The sequence below is a fragment of the Chanodichthys erythropterus genome, chromosome 12 (assembly GCF_024489055.1).
Source record: "Chanodichthys erythropterus isolate Z2021 chromosome 12, ASM2448905v1, whole genome shotgun sequence".
Lineage (NCBI taxonomy): Eukaryota > Metazoa > Chordata > Actinopteri > Cypriniformes > Xenocyprididae > Chanodichthys > Chanodichthys erythropterus.
In genome coordinates this window covers 16,192,503-16,218,211 of record NC_090232.1, presented here as the reverse complement: position 1 = coordinate 16,218,211, position 25,709 = coordinate 16,192,503, and the positions used below count along the sequence as shown (strand labels likewise).

Here is a 25,709-nt window from a genome sequence, read left to right as displayed (position 1 = left end):
GCTGTGCATTGGAGTCAGCAATGGAGAGGGAGACAGAGAGAGCTGTTGTGGGAAAGATTACTGTCACATTCACAGGCTGGAATCTACTTATGAAGAAACACATACTTGGATACAGTAGGACATTTCTGGTCTGAGTGCACGTGTCAAAAGTCCACTCATGTAGATGGAATAACTACAGTGGTTGCTGCTGAATCAGAGTATGTTTCAGAAAGACACAGAGAGAGAGAGAGAGAGAGAGAGAGAGAGAGAGAGAGAGAGCTAGTGAATGCATAACAGCGTGTTTAAAGTAAACCCTCAATCTGAGCTTCACACACACTCATACAATATAAACGCTTTTTGGATTTGGATCGTATTGAAACTCTAGACAAGGTAAGAGCTCTGTGAGTTTGTGTGTATGCATATTACTGTGGACATGTAAAGCAGACATATCTGTCTATCTATCTATCTAGAAGTGTATGTGTTTACACTTTTCCTAGAATATTACACTGCGGTAGCAATTCCACATTCTCATTTGCTGACAAAGAGCGCTTAGAGGTCACTGTATGTGATTGTGGGTGTGTATAGAGTGTTATGTGAATGTCATGCTGAAAAAAAATTGTGTGGGTTATTAGTGGTGGGCAATTTCAAGTCCTATTGGTTAAGCAATGGTACTGAAATTGATACAGGGCATGTAGACAAGGCAGATCTACTGTCAATATCTAATAACTGAAAACATCTCAGCACAGCATCAATCACCTGATAAAATGTCTTTTCAGTGAAAGGTCAGGAAGACATTACAGTATGGGCCATAAAAATCTTATAGCTTTATATGTGGATAATTGGTGGAGTCAGTGCTTTGTGATGACGTGTGTGTATGTGTGTGAAAACAATAGCTCATGGCGCTTTTTTTCACATCAGGAGCTGCAGTGCAAACCAATCGCTGACTCAGCCACACAAACACACACTGACACACACACACTCACACATAATGTGCCCACTGGGGCAGCAGAGCATCAATACTACACCCAGATCAGCAGCATAGCTCAGCATAGAACAGAGCAGAGCAGGAACACAGCCTCTAATACAACACAAAACAGCAAGAGTAACATTAAACTAAATAGGAAACACCAGTCGGATTTCATTGAAGGCTTTTCATGACATGCTCTGATCTACAGAAAGGCCCTGGATCATCCTTGCATCTCATTTTACATCTCTTTTTATGTTAATATTTACTTTACCTATTGTGTTTAGGGTCCCAGAGCCCTCATGATTTTTTCAAATTAACTAATAAATATTATTATTATAATTTTTAATTAATTATAACAAGTTTAAATGTTTAATATTAATTAATATTAACAATAATAATAATAATACGTAATGTTGTATTTAATAATTATAAATTATTATAATTATTTTCATTTTTAATTGATTATAACAAGTTTAAATGTTTAATAAGTTCTCATAAAATTATTGACAAATGATATTATTATTATTATTAACAACAACAACAACAATATTAATAATATTAATGTTATATTTAATAATTATAAATTATTATTTTAATTTTAATAGATTATAACAAGTATACTTCATTTTACTTAAGAATCAGTTCTCATAAAATTAACAACGGGTATTATTATTATTAATATTATCATTATTAATGTTGTTGTATTTAATAATTCTAAATTATTATTTTGATTTTTAATCATTTATAACAAGTTTACATGTTTAATCTGTTTCCATAACATTTTCAGTGGGTATTATTGTTATTGTATTTAATAATTCTAAATTATTAATATTTAAACTTTTAATAGATTATACAAGTTTACATTGTTTAATCAGTTCTCAAAATTATGAAAAACCTATGAAAAACCATGGATTTTGTACTCAGTATGCCAAATTTAGGATTTTTATTATTATTATTTTTAACTAAGTAAGCCTTGAAGTTTCTCAAAATCCAAACAGAACATGAGGGTTAACATGTTCAATAGGTGTATCCTTTCTTACACAATCTGATTTACAAGTACAGAGAATAAGCATGTCAAAATGTTTTTTTTTTTGTTGTTGTTGTTGTTTTTTTTTACTTTTTCTTTTAAGTATTATTTCCTCCTCTCTCATCTCTCTCATTTCTCGCATGAGAAGGTCAGGCACAACAGATGCTATGAAACATGCCCTTTTATTCTGATTAGGTAAAGGAAGTAGTCTAGTTTACCCTCCCAGGAAATTCCACTTTGTTCACTGTGGAATGTGTGGGAATGCATTCTTCGATCCATTCATTGCATTTTTGTCCTGCTTGACTTCTGGTTCTATGAAAAACATATCCGTCCTCAATCCCTTTTTGGATGACAATAGTGTGTATATGATAGGATCATTCTTTTAGTCATGTGACAGATGATATATAGAGTTGCTACCAAAGAAGGAAAAGAAAAGAAACCAGATTCCATTTAGTACAGCTGCTCAGAAGACCCCTAATCCTGTTCATCAAAAATCTTTAATTTATCATGCTGAAAGAAGATTTCAATGGAGAATGGGAGATTTTACATTTTTACATTTGTTAATAAATTCTGTATTGTAATGCCTCTTTTGTAGTGGGTTGCTAGAATTGATTGAGCCTATCTAGTGGAAAAGTCAGCACACATAAGTAATGTCTTTGACCTTGTGCTGTATCTCCCTTTTGGTGACCATGATTTTGCCATGTAGGATGTGTTCCTGGATCAACATTCCTAAATAAACATGTTGTTCCGTATTAAAGGGATAGTTCAAAATAAGATATTTTCAAGAATGTTGGTAACCAGACAGTTGATGCCATTGACTTCCATTAAAAAAAAAGTCAAGGGCTACCGTCAACTGTCTGGTTATCAACATTCTTCAAAATATCTTCTTTTTCAACAGAAGAAAGCAATTCATACAGGTTTGGAGCAACTTGTGGGTGAGTAAGTCATGACAAAATTTTCATTTTTGTGTGAACTATTCCTTTAAATGTCATCTTACATAACCAGAACTTTTACTAAAAGCCATAAAGTCTGGTCCACAGCTTATTCTGGCCAAGAACCATGAACTTAGACAGAAAGATACCATCTGGTTGACATGTTGTTACAGGCCATTAATGGAAATCATTTATTCCTCAATAATAGAATGGCATGAGAATAAATATTTCAAGTAATGTAGCATCAGCCCTGCATGGAAGCCAATTACAGAGTAAAAAAAAAAAAGCTAAGTGGAACTTTATTCCTTGTAATTGCAACTTTATTTCTCGTAACTACAACTTTATTTCTCGTAATTGTGACTTTACTGTGCATCTCACACAATTGACTATAAATAGCTTGCAATCTGTAATCTGAGAATGCAATGTTATGTCTTCCACTGTGACTATATCCAACACAATCTCATGGCAATTTGTAACTATTTTACATTTTGGCGAATTGGTTGCTATTCATTCCTACACTTTCATATGAACGCCTTTCATATGTTCATATGTTATGCTTACCTTTTTTTCTAATAATTGTATGGTTTTGTATGATTCACATCATACAAATTTATTTCGGCTTGCTATCTGTGTTTCTCATAATTGTGACTTTAACTCACAGCTGCAATTTTATATCTCATGTGACATACTGTATCAATGTGATGCACTGTATCAATTATGTCTCGCAGTTCCAACTTTTTTCTCTCATAATTGTGACTGACTTTCTTATTTTAAAATTTGTCAAGATTATCTTCTTTTTTCTTTCTTTCTTTCTTTTTTTTTTTTTTACACAGAGGTGGAAACAGGCTTCCACACTCAGTTGTAAAAAAAATGTTTACCGATTTTTTTTTTTTTTTAATTTAAATTTCTTCCCATCCAAAATGAATAAGTACGGACTAATTCACAGGCATAACTCAGAAAACAAACCAAAATATATCTTAGGAATATCTAATTATCTATGGAGCTAGAAATATGACAATATGATCTGAATTTGAATTGTGTAAATTTGTGTCATTTAACAGAATTGAATATTAAGTGCCCTTCCTGGACATTTGATATTTAACAAAATTAATATCGCAGTCTAAGAATTCAGAACAAAAAATACACTGTTTGAAATTTGTAGAAAATTATGCCTTAAAAAAAAAAAAATGTGTTAAAAATCAAATGTCCAAGATTCAAGTTAAAAAAAATTCAAATTCAAAACTATATAAGATGGCACTTAATATTAAATTATGTTAAATGACACTTGTCTATAATTCAAATGTACTTAAAAGTATCTCAAACAAAACTGAATATCTTTATAAAGATTTGTTTCCATTAATCTAGCAAATCTAATGATTTGAGGTTTCATCCTCAAAAGCATTTGTTGTATCAACTCTATTCCTTTTTAAAAACAATTTTACAAGTATATTAATAATAATAATAAAACTAGTCCTAACCTAAATTTAAAATCTGGTTGACAGGAATGTTGTTCCAGGACTGCAAAGGATGTTGATGTGGGAACACATCCTACTTGGCAAAATCACAGTAAGCCTTTTGTCTCCATCTGTGATTCAAGAGAGATAAGATGTTCAAACAGACATGCAAATTTGACACTCATACAATGCTTTACTACAACAGAAATGATGTAGTGTTTTGTTTGCGTGTATGTGTGTGGGTGTATTTACATATTGTGGCAGAGAAATCCAATTGGCAGCTTCATCTCCTTATGCCAGTGTGCCAGTGCCAATCCACAGCATCTGTACTGCTAATGAGAGAACGGTAAGAACAGGAAAAATGCTTCTTTCTATAGTGAATTAATCTAAGTACAGTTCACCGAAATGACCTGCAGCTCTAAACAGTGTGCATATGACCAGACTGAGTGTGTGCGTGTCTCACTCTGTCTAAGTGTGTAGGTGCTAGCCATCATAAGTGTGGGAGAGAAGCTGATTGCTAAGTGCCGCTGAGAGCTGGCTCTATTATTATGCTCTATTATTCTGCAGAGGTGGCTTTGATGCCTTGTGAGTGAAGTATGGTAAGTGTGTGTGAACCACACCCTGGCACAGCAGACAATTTATTCCAGACATTTATTTTTACATTCATCACAGATACGAGATATGTGAATATATACTTTGAATTACCCAAAAATGGACAAAGAAAAATGTCTTTATAAAGAAAAGAAAAATAAGCTTGCATCAAACATTTGAACATCTTAATACATGCTTAGTTACAACAAATTGGGGACATTCAGGCAAGTTTGTCCTGTTTAAAACCTTAATTCAAATTCAGAAATGTAATTCTCAACTCAGCTCTGAATGATGATCTAGGTTTGAGTTAGCCTATGAGAATTATAAATTACTTTATATTAAAGGCACGCTATGTACATTTCCACCACTAGAAGTCGCCTATTTAAAAAAAGGCGTAGCTTGATGACACTGAGATTGAGCGCGAAATCTTGGGAGTTGTCGTCTTTACCTCGCAGCTGGTGGAAAAGAATCGGGATGGGACTCGGGCAGAAATCATGTTCATGGATGAGATTATTAACGTTACTATAGTATGAAGCAGAACAGTGCAGAGTGATTTCGGAGCTGATCGAGGCCGCTGGAGTGATTGCTAATGAGAGACGAGCACAACACAAGCCTTGAGAGCAGCTGAACTTTTATTATGCCACTTTCGCTTCTTCCAGTCAAGCATATGTTGGGTAACGCAGCTCTGTTTTATCATATTAAATACATTTGAGTGTGTTAAAAAATTATGTTATAACGTTAGCATTCGCTCGGCGGCTGCTATGAGACACTTGTGATCTTCCACTGTGAAGGCCTCATCGACACGACAGCCAGTGCCTCAGTTCCTCAACAAACCATCCATACCGGCGTGATGAATACGATCCTCAACTGGATGCAACTGAAATAAATACTTTGAATGTTGCGATCCTATCATGTGATAGCATGATAGCAACCTGATTCGTAACAAAGCACTGTTCGCCAGAGGAGAACTGGCCCCCCGACTAAGCCTGGTTTCTCCCAAGGTTTTTTTTTTCTCCATTTTAACACCTATTTGCCACTTGTTTGTCACCTGATGTCACCTGTTGGAGTTTGGGTTCCTTGCCGCTGTCGCCTTTGGCTTGCTTAGTTGGGGACACTTGACATTTGACTTGACTTTTGATATTCAACAGTATTCTTGACATTTATTCAAAAATGATGTACCAGTTATCAATGTAAAGCTGCTTTGATACAATCTGCATTGTAAAAAGCGCTATATAAATAAAGGTGACTTGACTTGATTTGACTTGACTTGCAGTAATAGAATATCATATTAATAAATGCTGGATGGCTAAATGGCATGCAATTCATTTAAAACATATTGTATGATGGGGAAAATACTGTATTACTGTTATTAAAAATAAAGCTGTGTCTGATTATGCTATGTTAGTCACTTGACAAAATAGTGTTTTTCTCTGAGGCATGATGAAATCATGCAGTCGCGGAAAATCAAGGAAACTAGATTCAAACAATAAGACTAAACATGTTGAGTTATATAACAATAATTCGTTTTCTGTCTATAAATGTAACCAAACAGTTGTTCCCTTGTCTAATAAAACATGTAATATATTAAAGTGTCTTTGGTGTTTCTGTGGTTTCTACAAAATAAAACCAGAAATCGAGGAAAACGCAGGTACGTCACTGATAGGCGACGCACGGACACGGTCCATGTTCTGGTTAAAATTGCTTATTTCTCTGGATTTAAACATTCTTGGAAACATCTGGGATAATATAAGTACACAAGTCAACAAAATATATAACACTGTTCTTGTGGTTTTTTGGATATTTTAATCCAAATATCTTACATATTGTGGCTTTAAAACAATAGAAGTCTATAATATGCCCTTATTTGGATAGTTAGGTAAACATGTTTGTGCAAGAGTGCATTCATGTGTGAAAGTGGGAATGATTCCCCTTCCCCCAAACACTCATCTCTCAACTGTGAAAGTGATAGAGATGTTAAACATGACAGAATCTTACTTCTGTTCCATTCTCACTTCTGCTCTCTCCTCTCTTCTTTCCTTCGGTGTTGTCGCTCTCATTGCATCCTGTCATAAGAGTGTCTCTCTCTTTCTCTCTCTGGATCACTTTCTCAGTATCAGGCACTGAATTTATTTTATATTCAGACTGAATGCTTTCAAGACTATGTTTTTAATGAGAGTTGAAGTAGATGGTATAAATAGGCCTTGAGGTCTGTACAGTGGGATGAGTGTGTTTGAGAGGGTAGCCTATTATGTATAAAAGAATAAAAATGAAAGAATTAAAAGGTAACTGTGACCTTTATATTCACAATTGCAACTTTATATCTCCTAATTGACAATAGGTTTCTCGTAACTGACTTTATCACACAATTTAATTTTATATCTTATTGCTTTTTATCTCACTGTTACAACATTGTTTCTCTGTTTCTCATAATTGCGACTTCTAAGTCACAGATACCAGTTACTTTCATAGGTAGCAGTGCAAACATGCCCACAAATTTGACTGGTGCAGTTTTGTATTTAACCTTCATTTTTTTCTGAGAGAACAAAGAAGTGGGGAGAGGGAAAGAGCGATAATCCACTCCTGTATAGCTAGAGCAAGATCAATACTGCTCAGTTTAATTCTGCTTGAATGCAGAGTCAATAAAGTTCAATGTGATGGACAAAGGGGATGACATAAAGAAATGCAGAGAATAAGACAGAAGACACCAAATTAATCAGCTGAGGACAGAGGAAGTGCTCGACCGATATGGGATTTTTTTTATGAATGATGCCAATATCTGTAATTCTCAACCACAGCCACCATCTTTGAATTGCAGATAGTTTAGTGAATAAGCTATGTGTACAAATTTGCATATGTTTATTTACAGTCTTATAAAAGCTGTTATATTTTATATGTAGCAGGTCACTGCATGGAGGCACCATTTAGAGATCACATGACTAGCTGAATGCTATATTTTATTTCTATAAACCCCCTGTTATTGGACACTCATGCTCACAAAAATAAATAAATAAGATAAAATAAATTAATAATCATGACTGTGAATAGCGCATTTCTACAATGGCTTTGTTAGCTGAAAACCTTTGCTTTTGGGTGAAACCGCTTGGTGTCAGTACAAGTCCAAAATGGCTGTCATATTGGCCAGAACAACATACAAAAGTGCACATTCAGTAAAGATTCCACCATCTCAAGATCAAAGGTGAGCCCAAGTGCTCTTGAATCCATTACTCTTTGGAAAATGACCTCATGCTGGAATGTTTCTGTCTGGAATGCTATGTGGCTAAAGCTAAGCAGACAGAGATAAAACCACACTATCAAGTGCAGGGAATGCAAAGTGAACAGTAGCAGGAGATAAGGGTGTTATTTTTTTCCTGTGTATTTCATCACATATGGAGACACAACAAAGTGTGGCTGTGTGTGTGTGTGAATAGAAAGCATGCAAGCCACATTCTGTGGTATTTTTGGTGCTCACATGCGAGATAATTAGAGACTAGGGCATGACGTCGTGCTGTAAGTGGTGGGCTGTGACATGTGCCATGCTCTGTGTATGTGTGTACTCATGCATGTGTTTTCACCATGTAAACTAGGTTGTTTTCAGAGTGTATACTGTGCCACAATCTAAATGAGGTAAAATGGAGGCACAAATGTTTAGATAAAATTGTGCTTATTTAAACTTGTCATTCAGCAGATAAATAATAAAATTCTTGCTTTAAAAAGTCACCAGCATGTTGATTTTGGAAGCTAGTGTCCTTTTCCAAATCCTTGAACTATCTTAACCAGCAAAACATTCATGATCATTTAGTTTCACAAGAAAGACCAGGCTGGTGAACAGCATGTCTATGTCAGTCAAAGAGCTACTGTAGACTAGCATTAACTAGCTAGGACTAGGAATTTAGAAATGTACTGTATGCTGTATTTTTGTATGGTAAAGTGCATTGTTCAAATGGTTATAGGTTCTTTCAATATATGTACATTATATTTACATGTATTCATATAGCAGATGCTTTTATCCAAAGCAACTTTCAAACAATGAAAAATAGAAGGAAATACAAGCAACTTACCAGGAATTGAAAACTAAAACATTTGCTTTACCGACCCAGACTCTTAAACAAGTTTACTACCTGTGGAAACGCTTTAAAATAAGGTTAACTACATTATTTAACACAAACTATCAGTGAAAAATACTTATAAAGCTTTATTAATATCAGTTAATGTTAATTTCAACATTTACTAATACACTATTAAAGTCGAAAGTTGTATCTGTTAATATTATGAACTATCAATGAACAGTTGTATCATCAATTAACATTAACAAAGATTAATAAATACTGTACCAAATGTATTGCTCATTGTTAATGTTATTTAATGCATTGCATTAACTAACTTTGCTACAAATCCTGTCTTGTTTCCCCTGTTTTGTGTTTAAGGGCTTTTATTTTGATATGTATTTTCTGTCCGCATTGTTCCAGTGTTTCACTACCTGTGTTTATGTTGTGTTCACGCCATGTTGTAATTACCACAATTGCAAGATTTCAATTTGTAAAAAGCATTCACGTTCTCATAGAGCTCATAATTACAGCTTGAAGGAAGGGAATTTTCTGAGAGCTCCTACTTGTACCACATGACTGCTGTACCACCTGACCACTGCAAATTAATTTAGGCATTGATAGTTTTGAGATAGAAATGCATAATTCCCAGTCTGAGGATGTGTGTTGACATCTCGAGACTATGGTAATTTCGACATGGCATGAACGCAGCATGAGTTCCTGTATTTGGCTTGTTTTCTTAGCTCCCTTGTTTGTTCCCATGCATAGTGATTAATTGCTCTCACCTGTCCCTTGTCAGCCCCTTGTTATCTTTTGTATATATACAGCTGTGTTTCAGTATTTGTTTGTAGGTCATTGTTTTCACATCCCTCTAGTAAAACTGTTGCGTTCGTCTTCTTCTGATGGTTTGGGTTGGTGTTTTTGCATGGATTTTCATCAGCCTTGGTTTGTTGTATGATTCTTGTTTGGATTTTGGTATCTGCACCCCTGCTTGAGTCTAGTTTCAACTCTCCTCTTACCTGTCACTGCGTAACCGAATGACCAGCCTATGAAATGGATATAACAGCAGTAAGCAGACACTCAAAGTAGCCATTGGGCACCATTTATCAAAATTCTGGAGTTGTTGTTGTTGTTGAGTTTCTCAGGTATTGCCATCTTGTTTCTTGGGATGAGGTGATAATAATGCTGACTGATACCAGGGGAAAAACCAGCTGGACCTGGTGCAGTACATGGATCTGGTTCTGGAGATGAGCAGTTCCTCCTACACCCTATGAGAGGTGGAGGAGGACTTGGACACTCACATGCCATGGACCTAGAGCACTAGGTAGTGGGAGTAGGTAAGTCTACTCCCACTACCCACGACACCAGAGTCTCCTCATATCATGGCTGTCACGCCAGAGTCCTCAGCTGTCATGGCCGCTTTCCAGAATCAACAAAGGCTTGAGGTGTCAGCACATGTGGCTGTGAAAATGTTGCTGTGAAAATGTTGCTGGAGGTTCCAAGTCTAGTGGTCTCCGTGCTTCTAAGTCCAGTTATGTCAGCGCTTCCAAGTCTTGTGGTTTCAGCACTTCCAAGTCTGGTGATCCCAGTGCTTCTAATCCAGCGGTCCTGAGTCTGGTGGTCTTAAAGGTCTATTCACTGTCGGCTGCACCTGTTGTGATGACAACAGCCATCTTGTGTTTAGTATACACACACTTCCTCTGCTCCTCCCCAAGGCAGTGGCAATGCCACAGCTCTTCCCGAGATGGTGGTGTTCCTACCCCAAACTCTCTGCCTGCCCTGTCATGGCCAACAAGGCCATCTATTAACTTTTTGCCTGCCCTGTTATGGCCAAGGAGGCAGTCTCTGAACTCCCTGCCTGACCTGTCACAGCCAAGGAGGCCGTCTTTGAACCCTCTGCCTGCCCTATTGCAGCCAAGGAGGCCGTCTCTGAGCTCCCTGCCTGTCCCGTTATGGCCAAGAAGACCATCTTTGAACTTCCTGAGCTCGCTGTTACGACCAGTGAGACTGTCAATAAAATTTCTGTTTCAGTTCTGCCTTGATGGCTTTCAGGTCCACCTGTTGTCGTGGTGATCTCCTGGTCCGCCGTGGTGGTCTCCAGCTCTGCCTGCTCCACCTTGATGGCCTTCTGTTCTGCCTTGGTGGTCTTCAGCTCCCTGTGCACCTCCATGGTGGTTTCCCATTCCGCTGGCTCCACCCTGGTCACCTGTTTGGCCGTGGTGGTCTTCAGCTTCGCCTGCTCCACCTTGGTGGTCTCCTGCTCCGTAAGTTCTGCTATGATGGTCTGCTCCTGGACCCTGGCTCCCCACTCTGCCTGCTCCACCCTGGCTCCTTGATCCTTCTGCTCTGCCCTGGCTCCCTGCTCTGCCAGTCTCCAGGACCTCTTCCACTCCAAGGGCCTGGCCCTCCATCCCTGGCTCTCTGGTTTTATTTGCCAGAGAGCATCTGAAAGCTACTCTTAAGAAGTGGGTGGGTGGGGTGTTATATGTTCCCCACATGTCAGGACTTTGTTTTTTGTATTTCCTGTTTTTAGTGCCATGTTTGTAGTTTGTAGTTTTCTCTGATTAGTCTTGATTTTTTTTTTTCCCCAGGTGTGTCTTGTTAGCTTGTTACACTTTTTTTTTTTTTTTTTTTTTTTTTTTATTTATAGTCCTTGTGTTTTGCTTGTTCCTTGTCAGTCAATGTTTGTTTGCTGTTTTATTGTAGATTATCTGCGTTCTTTTTTTCCTTATGTTCCCTAGCTCTTTGTGTTCCTTAGCTCTTAGTTCTTTGTTTTGTTTGTTTGCAATATTAAACCCTGCGCATAGATCCGCTCTATGCCTGCCATTTCTTTTGTTCCTACCAGCATTAAAAACGTTAATTAATGGGACCTTGTTTAAGCATTATTAAATCACACACTCTCAGAAACCTTTAATAATATAACAGCTTGTCTGTGGAGCTCTAAAATGCACCTAGAAGTAGATAAGTTAAAAAGTTGTTCTCTGTGTGTGTGTATGTATATTTATATAATACAAATATATAATAAAAAAAAAAAATTATATATATATATCTTTTTTTTGTTTTTGTTTTTTTCCTCAGTTCAGCTAGAGACCTGGCTATCTGCTGAGACTAAACATGCTCATGGTCACTATTACATATACAAATGTAGAGTCAAATTCTATTGCAAAGGTCAGTTGTGAGTGAAGAGATTATATTTGGACATCTTTGATCTGCAGTAGCCAGAGGTGTTACTGATGTGGGGTATTTGAGACTGAGTCTCCACTGCAGCATAACAGTACAGTGGGGCATTTGTGACAGAGCTGAAATCTCAGCGTAAATGCACTCTGTTGTTATTGCTTCTTAGTGCAATTATAAGGATTCAATGTTTTCATATTTAAAATATTCTATAAAAGTTTAGAAATTGTAAAAACTGACAAGTTCCATGCTATTTGCATGCTATTTATACAAGTTAATATATTACAATAACATGAAAACCTGACAAAGCTGTCCTGCATCTACTGTCTTTCAGAATCTCACCAGACTGTGGTTAAATCTCTTTTGTGGAAAAATATTTTAAAATTTCATGACAGCATGGCATTCTGCCATAACCCCCCTAGATTCGTCAAGTCTCTATAATTCTATTCTATTCTATTCTATTCTATTCTATTCTATTCTATTATATTCTATTATATTATATTATATTATATTATATCCACTGTATATCAACCAGAGAAAACAGTACCGTTACACTAGTTTGGTTATTTGTTTAGTGTTATTTATGCAAATATATTTTCCAATAAGATAACATTTTAATAAAATCGAAAACAATAAACATGTTATTTCTTATGCATTAGCATATGTAAGAACAAGTTAGGTGTACTATTTTGCATGTCAAATAGGTAATTATCAAATCTGACCAGATAATGAGAAAAAAGACAATGTGATGCATTGTGTAATATTAGCTTTCAGACTCCTCTCTGTTTCTGTGACATTATAATTATATACTGGCAACAATGAAACCATTCTGTTCTAAATCCTGTATGATAAGATAAACTATCAAAATTCCTCTTAACAGTTGCTCTGAATGATGTATTCCCATTGCTTGCAGTCCTTATAACGCACAAGGGTTCTGAGGATAAATAGACTACTAGTGTTATAGTGAATGCTTTGTGAATTTATTTGTCTGGTTATGCAGTTTAGAGGTTTGTTTGGGTTGGTAGGTTTGTATTTGTGAGGGCTGCATGCTGTATGACTTTGTGTTTTAATATGTGGGTCAAACTGTAGGGAAACCCACCATGCTGCCACTGAATAATATATTACTGTGTGTGTGTGTGTGTAATGCAGAAGAAGCCTTGGTAGAGTTTTGTTTAATGTGTGCACTACTTGCACTGTAAAAAATGTGTTACATGTGGTATCCTCTATTCTAAATTAACTGGTTTTACCTAATGGTAATAATGGCGCTTTCATAAAAAGTTTCACTACTTATGGTATGGCATCATTTGTGCATATCCACATAATATTTGGGATGTCCAGTTTTTTAGACATATAGTATGGAGACAGGTTAAGTAGGACACTTTCTATTAATGTGTAATTTGCATTGTTTAAAAAATAGTCAAAATGTTACAAAACCCCCTCATACAATACTATTTTAATGGTAAGAAATGTTAAATACAGCTATTGTTGGCAAACTGGGACACATTAATAAAGTGGGACAAGTAGTTATTTTAAATACAGCAATATTTGATTGTATATGTAATCAGTAAATTGCATAAATATTATTAGATTTGCAAAATTAGATTTCATTTATTTTTCCTGGCTGCTGTCTTGGCTTTCTTCCCTTTACTGTATTTCTTAATAATAATAATAATAACTATTAATAAACATTACTACTACTACTACTACTACTACTACTACTACTAGAACAAGTCTTGAGCATGCATACATAACATATAGTCTTAATCCTCTAGGCTGAATAGGATTAGAAATAATATTTATTTGATGGTGAAATACAAATAGAATTTATTCCCCCTCTATTAAAATGACTTAAATACTGTCCCAATTTACCAATCAATACCAGTTTGCCAAAACATTGTTGTCAATGTCAACGCTGCATCAAACAAGAATAAAATATTAATTTGAAAATGATTATATTTTATATATCACATACTGTTTGCTGCCAGAAATAATGTCAGAACCTGTATTTCACCCCGTGGAATATGGTTTATTGGAATTCTTTGTTAATAACTCCACATTCCTATAGATGACTAGTAGGCCTACATTGGTGGCAGGTCAAACGGCAGCAATAATATTCTGAGATGCCTCTCAGTTCTACTCTGTACTTACTTTTCATCCAATTTAAAAGACTGATACAACAGTTCAATGCGGTGCTTTTGCCCTTGAGTGGCAGAGGTGACCTCAGCATCTCACATCACAGTTTGTGCTCCCCTGAGCCCGCGCGCTGATTGAAGTGTTCTGGTTGCCATGACTACTGAGAACCTGCGAAGGACCAATGCGCGGCGCTGCTCTCCATCTCACACATGAGCGCGCAGACTCTATAGGCTGTGCTATAAAATACTCCTCTTCCCTGAGAAACAAGCGACGATTGGATTATGTCTGGATAAAGTCTCTATTAAGGACTAGCCCCTCGCGTTCGTGACGTGCTCATAAGCGCTCTCTCGCGCAAGCGTCGCGTCGTTTAGAGTATGCAAAACGAATGTGATCTTGCATTCCCATCTACTCCTCCTCCTCCTCTTCCCGGAGCCGACACGGAGAGGTGTTTCGTCATGAGTAAAGAGACAGTTTTACCGCAATGCTATTCCAATAGCTCTCCAGCTCCGCACGAGAGCCACTGACCCAAGAGGAAAGGGTGGTGCCGCGCAGTGGCATAGTCCATGCGCGTTCACGCGTTTATCTCGAGTCGGCACAGCGGACAAGAACCGAGCGGAGCAGGTGTGCGCTTTCAGTCTGGATTCAGACCTCCTCTCTCTCTCGTCTCTGACTTTGATGGACTTACATGCGGCGCGTTAGTGTGTAACTGCGGTGGATGACTCCATATGCGTGTTTATTACTCAGGGTAAGAAACGCTTGTTTCACGGCCACACACAGAAGTAGCGCAGATGGAATGAGCAGAGTTTGAGATTACAGAGGGAGATTTTAGAGAGAGATTTAAGAAACAACATTTTAGATGCATATTTAGAAGACAAAGTACAGAAACAACATTTTACTGACAAACGACAAACTAGAAACAGCAGTATATTAGAGACGGTAGCTATTTTAGATGTAGAATTCAGAGGTACAGAATTTCAGACACAAGCTGCAGATTTCTAAAGGAACGGCATTCCAAAGGCAGAATTCAGAGGCACAACATTTTAGAGTCAGTTTTCAAAGGCAGATATTAGTGATGGAGGCAGAGCATTTCAGATACATAATTCGGCTGCACATTCCAGAAGCTCATCATTCCAAATGGAGATTTCAGAACATTATAGAGCATGCATGCATTATAGAGGCACAGCATGGACCCTTTAATGGAAAGTCTATATGTAAAGCTAAGCTAAACTGTTTAAGACCTGGTTGATGACCTCAAAACAAACTGTACAGCTATCAGATGTTGCTCATCCACTTTCTCATCACCTATTTTTTATTCTCTGCTGCTTCTCAGTTTGCAGTATATAGCACTGGTTACAGTAGCACTGCTGCACATTTGGATGGTGCTGTATTCCAGCTTCCTTTTAAGATGTTTTGCTCTGTGATGTGTTGTAGTTGACCCGACAATTGTAGTCAGAAGTATATAATTGTGTCGGTTTTGTCCTAATTCCGACGCTTTGGCTTGTGAATTGAGTTTGTGCAGAGAGTGAAACTGATTACCTGTAACTCAATCTAGCATGACCTTCCACAACAACAAAGAGCACTTGTGTCCCAAAATCCTGCGCCAAGATCCTTTGGCTTAATTGATTAACATAACAATTAAGAGGCTTGTCATTACTAGATCATTAGTGAGGTCCAGGACCGATCTAGATATGTATTTTTGTACTTTTAATTATATTTTAATTTAAGTATTTACTTTTTAAAAAATATATTTAAAGGGTTAGTTCACCCAAAAATGAAAATTCTGTCATTTATTACTCACGACTTACTGTCGTTCCACCCTTGTAAGACCTTCGCTCATCTTCGGAACACAAATTAAGATATTTTTGTTAAAATCAGATGGCACAATGAGGCCTGCGTTGCCAGCAAGATCATTTCCTTTTTCAATGCCCAGAAAGGTACTAAAAACATATTTAAAACAGTTCATGTGACTACAGTGGTTCAACCTTAGTATTATAAAGCAACGAGAATACTTTTTGTGCGCCAAAAAACAAAATAGCGACTTTAATCAACAATATAGTGATGGGCGATTTCAAAACACTGCTTCATGAAGCTTCGAAGCTTTACGAATCTTTTCTTTCGAATCAGTGGTTTGGAGTGCGAATCAAACTGGCAAAGTCACGTGAACTATTAACATTTTGAAACACTTATGATGTAACGAAACCTTGTTTACTGAAATCATGTGATTTGGGCGCTCTGAACCACTGATTTGAAACAAAAGATTTGTAAAGCTTTGAAGCTTCATGAAGCAGTGTTTTGAAATCGGCCCATCACTAGATATTGTTGAATAAAGTCGTTATTTTGTTTTTTGGCGCACAAAAAGTAATCTCGTCACTTTATAATATTAAGGTTGAACCACTGTAGTCACATGAACTGTTTTATGTTTTTAGTACATTTCTGGGCATTGAGAAAGGAAATGATCTTGCTGGCAATAGAGGGCCTCACTGAGCCTCACAGATTTTATCAAAAATATCTTAATTTGTGTTCTGAAGATGAACGAAGGTCTTATGTGTGTGGAACGGCATGAGGGTGAGTAATTAATGACAGCATTTTCATTTTTGGGTGAACTAACCCTTTAATGTTTTATTTCTACAAACCTGTTTCCTTTAATAGTAGTATCTTCAAATGGTGCATGTACTGATGAACTCACTGCAGAAGTCAGATTAAATTTCTTGTTTAAATGGTGATGTTTCTGTAGTCAAATCTGATGAGCTGACTATGGCCTAGGGACAGGATGTTAATGTGTCAGGACAGAGAGAATAGAGATGCTTTAATCTCTTGTGAACTAGATCTGTGTGATATTGTATAGGATGATGTAATGATGGTAAAGAGGTTATTTGGATTTCCTTCCCTCTCTCTTCATCTGTATTACACATTCATTGTGGGAGATTAACTAGCATGGAAAGGTCATGCCAGATCACACCATTGACCTCACACACAGAGATGTGTGTGTGTTCAGCAGTTCCAGAATTATGCAATCAATCAACTGTAAAGATTTTCAATACATTAACTTGAATAACTTTTATATAAAGATGCTTAATTGCAACCCTAGTGGCTGCCTTTCTGAAGTATCTAGAACACATGAAACCGAACGCTTTCAATCACTGTCAAAAGCAGCTTGGGAGGGAAACTCCTGAGGCAAATGAACTTCTCTCTGAAGTTACTTAAATTGAATTCCTCATCATTCATATTTAATGCAGGCTTTATGGCTTATTCTCAAAGTTTATGAGCTCAGTGCTGTACAAAACTGCCCTAAATTGGCATGTTCAATGAGAATATAATTTGCAGGACTGTGTAGACCAGAACTTCAATAAGACAGACAGACAGACACATGCAGTGTCCATGTCAAAAAGGTGTGAAGTGCTAAAGAAAGCAACTCCGTGAACCCAACGCTGAGTGTTTGTGTGATGAGATCTGCATGCCTGAAGCCAAGGTGCCTGTGTACATTTGTCTAATGTTACTGGGTAGAGATCCCTAGAATAGTGCCAGATAAATTGCAGATTACTTGTAGATATGGTGATTTTAAGTGCTACTTACTTATGATGCTTTTGGGAAACAGGCCATAAGGCTAAGATGATTTTATGGTTTCTACTACACTTACAATGATTTTGGTAAATGTGGTCCAGAGCATTCTGATTTTTGGTTAGATGTTTAGTTGTACATTCCATTTATCATCTCCATATAGTGCTGCCATATACGTATAGGGCATATGGCAATACAGTAGCAGTGACTGCTGTATCGACCCACAGATATATGATTATACATGTGTTTACTCAACAGCAACGCTTTTTATAACCTCTCACTTTCCGTGTCAGGAATGTTAAGCTCGTATTCACTGTGATAATGGATTGAGTGTTGAGATGGTTCAACAGAGGTAATGTCTATCTATTCCCTCCACTGTGTTTGAACTTAAGTTTGTTTAATCGTAGACATTTAATAGTGTATGTGTAAATGTTTGACTATTAGCATTTGTAATAGTTTAATGATATAATGAAGACACTTATGTGTGATTCCCTTGTGAAAACAGGGATACGTTGTTAAATAATTTTTAAATATAATTTTTAATTTACACATTACCTTGTTTTCAGCATTTTGCTGCATATAGCTTATGATTTGGCAGTATTTTTTTTTTTTTTTTGGGAGATTTAAGAATGCTGTGTCAGAGTATCATGTTCTCCGGTGAACTGATGATGTAAATTAAATAACATAAATCAGTGGCTTAGGATCAGCTTTCCTCTTAGCCATACTTTGTTGCCTTTTATCTGTGTAATCTCTTCTTTAGAACAGCTCTCATTTGTATTGTTCATGACTGTAGTTTTATCAGGCTACTGGAACATTTTCTCACCATTACATCATTGTTGTGCGTAGTATCAATTTGCAGCTTGTTGCGATATCACAGTCATCCTTGGCATGTACAGGACCTGTGATCGAGTCCTTTTTCATCTAGCTGACCAGCCAGCAGGCCGTTGTATCAAAGGTCGTGTCATGCATCACTTCAGACTAAACTCACACACCGACCTACTTACAGATGTCTGATTCTCTACACCTCACATTGACTGATCATATAAATAATGGACATTATTTTTGCTAAAAAAGTTTTTGAAATGTATTAAATATTTTAGTAAATCAGTTGTGCATTGACCAGGGAAAAACAGCAAATTAGGCAACAGAACTGAATTCATTCTCCAACATTGTTTAAAATGATTAAGCAAATTAGTTTTGTAGTGGATTTAAGTTCACTTCACACAGGGTTGCCAACTTTGGGACTTTGGCTGGAGTGAGACTTTGTAAAAATTCAGTTTGCGCGTGTGCGCGGAGAAAATGTTTGGTAACCCTAATTTTAAAAATCAATGTCAGTCCATGTTTACTTAGTATCATTGGGGTGAAATAATTTATTTTATTTTTTGTCAGTTTTGTTACCTGACAGGGGCGGAGCCAGACATTGTAAACATTAGGGGCTTATTCCAAATCTATATTTGTCCAAACACATTTGAATTTTCTATGAATAGCTTTACTGACATGAAAGGAGCTTTTGTTGTCGTATGAAAATGTACATTATTTGACACTGTAATTTGTAAAACTTTGTTGGACGTACCTCCGCTAGGGGGGTCCGGGGGTATGCCCCCCCCCCCAAAGAAAATGTTGTACATTTACATTGTAAATGCATCAATCTGGTACACTCTGGAAACTCAAAATTAAGAGCTTCAACCCATGTACAGTGTGCAACTTGAACAAAGAAACAGCATTGACTTGTACCTGGACATTAAAAAGGGTTCAAACATTTTTTTTTTTTTTTTTTTTACAATACTTTTGTACTCATTTCTTTTTAAAAGATATCCTTGAGCTTTTATTTTGATCACCAGCTGATCGCGTGCGCAAATGCGCTCACTTCTCTTTAAAACACGCAGCACAGACATACTGTATATACAGTATACTTAATCACTGTCTTTTGCTGTTTTATAAAGGCACAAAGCCATATCACAGTTTCGATTTTAGTTCGTTGGCAAACGTAGTATGTTTTAAATTTTCAGTTCATTATGAAACGGTGGCGGCAGCAGAGGGTCATTAATGGAAAACACTGAATGAATGTATGGCTAAATGTGCAAAAGTTGTCATATCGGTTGTTATATAACAAAACGTATATAACGTACTCGGTTACTTACGTAACCTCGGTTCCCTGAGAGATAAGGGAAAGAGAATTACGTTGCAAACGCTATGAGAAAACTCCTTTTCTCGAGAAAATAACGGCCATGGTGTGTAAAGCAGAAGTTCTGTGCTTGACGCTTTGGCCGCTCTGTATATTGAGTGCGCGCGCGCCGCCGGGGCTCTCTCTCACTTCTCACACGCAACTGACGTATCAGGTGCAAGGTTTTCAGCCAATCAACGATCAGAGAATACTGCAGTGAGAACGTTGTAGGGAGATGTAACAGCTGTGGGCCTTAAACTCCTCTTCTGTCATTAATACGCTGTGGTCTAGTCATCAACAGAAAGTAACGGATTGAGAAGAATGGATTTTGGCGTGACATTTCTTGCGTGTGCGTGAGAGCGTGAGATTGATGCTGAAAGCGTGAGTGTCACGCCAGATGCGTGAGAGTTGGCAACCCTGTTTCACATGCATAATTATTACGTCTAATCATAGAATCCTATGAGATATGTTACATAACCTTAAATGACAGTTTGGTACCACAACATCAGACCTAAGAGCACTACAATATAGTTGTTGAACTTAAGATTCTAGAACTCAAGATATTAATATCATAATTCATTACAAATGTATTACCATTGTTTAGTTGATGTTTATTGCATAATTTTAGTGTTTTGTTGTGTGTATGACACTATGCACCATCTATAGGACTGACCACAGTATATGGAAAGATGACATATTAAGAATTTTAAGTCATCATTATGGTGGTTATTAGTACTATCGGGAGTATGCTTTTTTCCATTGCATTTGTTCCTGTCTTGACCTAGGCTGCATTCAAAAACTTAGCTGACTTGTTGCCTCGCTGCCTTACTTCTGAGGCAGTGTAAGAGTTTAATGATCTACAGCAAAATAGAGCAAGCTTTGGTGAGAACTAAACAAATTTTTAATTACTACAGTAGTCATTTCTCTTTAGAAATGACATCAGAAGTGGAAAACATTGGTCAAAAATGTACATTTGAACACAAACTGACCAGAAACTATAACTTTCAGATGACCATCTTTCTTTTTCAACTGTCACTGAATGGAACACATAGGATTGTGGGATATCAAAGGCAGCGAAGAATACATCTATGCTGCCTTTAAAAATTGATCAGATTAAGGTATCTCAAGAGACAGAATGTAAAGCTAACATTGGATTCGGATGTGCCTTGATGCCTTCCTACTTTGGAATGCATCCTCCGAAGGCAGCATTTGTTAAGTTTTCAAATACAGCCCCAGTTTCTGGTCTCTTTCATTTAGTTCACTTGTTGTTCATTAATTAACTCATTAGTTCCCTCGTTTAGTTCTGGTAATAAGTACTCCCTATTTTGTTTTGTTCTTTGTCCTGTCTCCTCAGTATTAAGAGGTTGCTTCCTGTGTTTTGCTTTCATTGTTGGGTTAAAGACTATTTCCTGGTATTCTCATTTGTCGTTCACTTCCTTGCAACAGCCACCCCTGACAAGTACATTTAGTTGGAATATTAAGCATATATTTAATAAATTGATAAAGTGATGCAAAATACAGTCAAAATTACACTTCTACAGGAATGCATGAAACAAAACGTGAGAAACAGTAGAGGAGAGGAGATTTCTCTCCTCTCATAACTGAAACAAACATAGGGCTATACACAGGGACATCACCAAAATGTGACATCACCAAAATATCTGTAATGCCAAAAATATTGTTACCATATTTTTTTACAGGGAATTTTTGGTAACAGCTGCTAGTGTTTATTAAAAGTTAGACTTTTCTTTCCTTTTTTTTTTTTTTTGGTATATATATTATATATATTATATATATATATATATATATATATATATATATATATATATATATATATATATATATATATATATATATATATATTTACAACACATATTCACACATATTAGCCTGAATTCTTCATTTGCAGACAACATTTTGATGTGGTGATGTATGTCTCTTAAATGATAGGTCAGTAGATAAGGCATGTACATTTCTAAAACTGCCCTGTTGTACATTAGAGTCTCTCTTTGGGACCATCATTTAAATGTGAAGCAAAATCGCTTGACACTTTAAGGTGCTTTATGGCTTGTTAAATTTCCCTGAGGTCATTGAGACGCTTACAGCGGATGTGAAGAGGTTGGCTCACTGATTCAGACATGACAGGTGTAGCCATGCAGACCCCAGAGGGGAACTTTCTATCCACCACAGAAGCATGTCCAACTACCAAAATAGACCTATCTGATCTCTCCCTTTTTCTCTCTCACCATACCTATCTTTTGCTGTCTAACTCTCCTGTCTCCCCAGAGTGGTGCTCTGCTCTGGATGGTAAGACTTGACAAGCCTGAATACAGAAAAAAAAGAAAAAAAAAACCTAATTAAAACAAAGAATCAAAGTGGTTCAAGACAAGCAGAAAAGTGCCATGCTGACATTTCCCTGACTTTTGAATAAGTGTGAGAGTGGAATTTATATGACGGTAGGATCATGCTTGTTCTGCTTGTCTCTGTCTCTTTTTATTCCCCCCATGTCTTACTTTCTCTTATTGTGCTGATCGTGCATCTTTACTTGAATGGAATGGTATTGTCTCTTCGTGTATCTGACTACATCTCTATTATGATAAAAAATCTTAATAATCTTAATCCAAATAGTTTTACCATTTACTGCACTTACTTATAGTGGCTAATGAATCGGATGACTCAGCAAATGGCGTACTTCCGCATTGGAAAATATTGGATAGGCCTACTAGTATTGTGTTGTTAGCTTAGCAATATGTTCTATTGAACATTATTGTCAAGTTGTCTATGCGAAGCACTATTTGAGTTGCTGCCTATGTAGAGCATTCTAACTTGAACACTATGAGTTTCCTTGACACTTGGATGCTGTTAGAATGTACTTGCCTATGTAGGAGGAACTCAATAGATTTTGAGTGGCTTGGATATTGAAAAAATAACGATCTTTACAGTATTACTGAGTCACTGAAGTCAGAATTAAAGAGCAAGTACACCTTTTAATGGAAAATATTCAGAGATGTGACTAGTGAGTAGGTCAGCACAGTGCAAGTCATAATGCTGCAAAAGCTGCATTAAGTCTCCCAGGGAGTATATGCAGCAATCCAGTCTGTGCTACTATATGTAAGAGGAAGTCTATGCTAATACAGCAACTGAACACAGTTGTCAGAATTGTTTCAGGGAGCTTCTAATACACTTACTTTCACATACAGTGACAAAAGATATGTTTCCAAAGTTGCAAATTTAACTTATGCACAAAATTGGAACATTGCATAAATCATTTGCGAATAAAGCACTGTTTCTATCCCATGGGTTAAAGAGAACAAAATCATCACTTTCTGGGAAACTAGTGGAAAATTTCTGTAATAGAAATGGAAGTTGCTGCAATCGGAGAAGCCAACTCTTTTTTCTTACATCATGAATGATTTGCACCTCAGAGCGGGCAGATACACAATAAACACTGTGATGTTATCTTGCATTGGAGGCGGATACCTGATGTTATGGGAGATAATTATACCCAACTATTTTGATGACAGACTTTGGCTCAGGCATTTCAGAATGACCAAATCAACATTTTAGATACTGTGCAATAACACTGGTTTGCTGGTTAGTCCAGTTATCCAATCACACCCTCTGCCGAGTTTTTTGTTGCACATCGAGTGATTTATTTGGTAAATGTGTTTCCATTGTAGTTTATGTGCATGACGTCCAATTGGATAAAAAATATCAGCCTCAATTTATGCACGTTTTTAGAATTTTTGTATGGAAACATAGCTAATGAGTTTCTTTCTTTCTTTCTTTCTTTCTTTCTTTCTTTCTTTCTTTCTTTCTTTCTTTCTTTCTTTCTTTCTTTCTTTCTTTCTTTCTTTCTTTCTTTCTTTCGATTACAGAATAAAGCCAGCGTCAAAACAAGGTTGTGGTTCTAGCCCAACACATTCCTAGAAATAGAACACAAAAAGTCAGCCTGCATTTTAGACCAGAGACGTCAAACAAAACCAAAAGACTTTTTTAAAAAATAAATCTGCCCATATGTGGAAATTCTTTCATTTTATGAGATAAATTATACTTGTTTGCATGCACTGTTAATTGTTTAGATATTTACAATTTGTTCCATAAAGTAATATTATTATTATTTTTATTTAATTTTGGCCTTCATTCATGAAAAGCGAGGAGGACTAATTGCGGCATAAATCAGTCCATTCTAACATTGTCACATTCAGTTGAACAAAACAATGTAAAACTGAGATTGTTTTACAAACTTTCTCGAAAGTCCATTGGGAGCACAAAATGCTATCGGATGAGAGCTGTCTCTGTCTTTAGTCTTATTTCTGTATGGGGAGTATGTAACTGTATGTTCTGGAATGTATGTTCTGGTGATGAGGTCACCTTGACCTTATCACCCCTAAAGTACATAGAAAGTGAGATCTCTGATAGCATTATACACACACAAACACACGTGCACACCTGCACCCAATATCGAATACAGCATCCCATTTTCTCCCAGGAACAGGTGGAATTCTGCCATTTTTAATGATTTTTCTGAAAAAAACAAACAAAAAAAAAACTTAACCTACACCAACATTTTTTTTTAACTTTCTCTGTGTTTGTGTAGTAGAGATACAGCAAATGGGAAGGATGTGTGTACCGGCTCTTTATGTGTATTTTCCCACTCTTCCTCATTCCTCTGTTTGTGTGTGATTTGTTTAAGCTCTGTGGCTCTCACCACAACAAAGGCCTCAAAAGGGAACACAGTGAGTTTGAGTTTCAGTGGTCTGGGAATACTTAGAAACCTGGCCAAACAGGGCATGCAGGCACACAAACACACACACACACCTACACACACACACACACACACACACACACACACACACAGGTTTGTTTTGCTATCAAAATGAGGACATTCCATAGGCATAATGGTTTTTATACTGTACAAACTGTATATTCTATCCCCCTACACTACCCCTAGCCCTAAACCTACCTATCACAGAAAACAATCTGCATTTTTATGTTTTTAATAAAACATTTAGTATGTTTTTAAAGGGTTAGTTCACAAAAAAATGAAAATAATGTTATTTATTACTCACCCTCATGTCGTTCTACACCCGTAAGACCTTTGTTCATCTTCAGAACACAAATTAAGATATTTTGATTAAATCCAATGGCTCATTCACAGCAATGGTACTTCCTCTCACAAGATCCATGAAGGCCGATTTCAAAATCAATTCCGAATCACCCGTTCGATTCGTAAAGCTCAGAAGCAGTGTTTTGAAATCGGCCCATCACTATAATGTTGAAAAGTCATTATTTTGTTTTTTGGAACACAAAAAGTATTTTCGTCGCTTTATAATATTAAGGTAGAACCACTGAATTCACATGAACTGTTTAAAATATGTTTTTAGACGTCTGCCTTTACATGCATATGAACTTAAATGACATCCCATTTTTAATCCGTAGGGTTTAATATGGAGTTGGCCCACCCTTTGCAGCTATAACAGCCTCAACTCTTCTGGGAAGGCTTTCCACAAGGTTTAAGAATGTGTTTATGGGGATTTTTGACCATTCTTCTTTTTGCACTGGTGTGCAGTCAAGTTGGAACAGGAAGGGGTCATCCCCAAACTGTTCCCACAAAGTTGGGAGTATGGAATTGTCCAAAATGTCTTGGTATGCTGAAGCATTAAGAGTTCCTTTCACTGGAACTA

General features: G+C 36.7%; 1 protein-coding gene across 6 annotated transcripts in view; it reads left to right on the top strand.

Annotated features, from left to right (window-relative positions):
- Positions 1–318: 318 nt before the first annotated feature.
- LOC137032079 (sorbin and SH3 domain-containing protein 2-like) overlaps positions 319–25,709 on the top strand; it is an 82,076-nt gene continuing 56,685 nt past the window's right edge. For 2 of the 6 annotated variants that reach the window (XM_067403602.1, XM_067403600.1), the window contains exon 1: positions 14,637–15,045. The gene's annotated coding sequence lies outside the window, so the exon portion shown is untranslated. Of the gene's footprint in view, positions 370–14,636; positions 15,046–25,709 lie in introns of those variants that run through there. The other 4 variants (XM_067403604.1, XM_067403605.1, XM_067403599.1 and 1 more) reach the window with 4 other exon arrangements.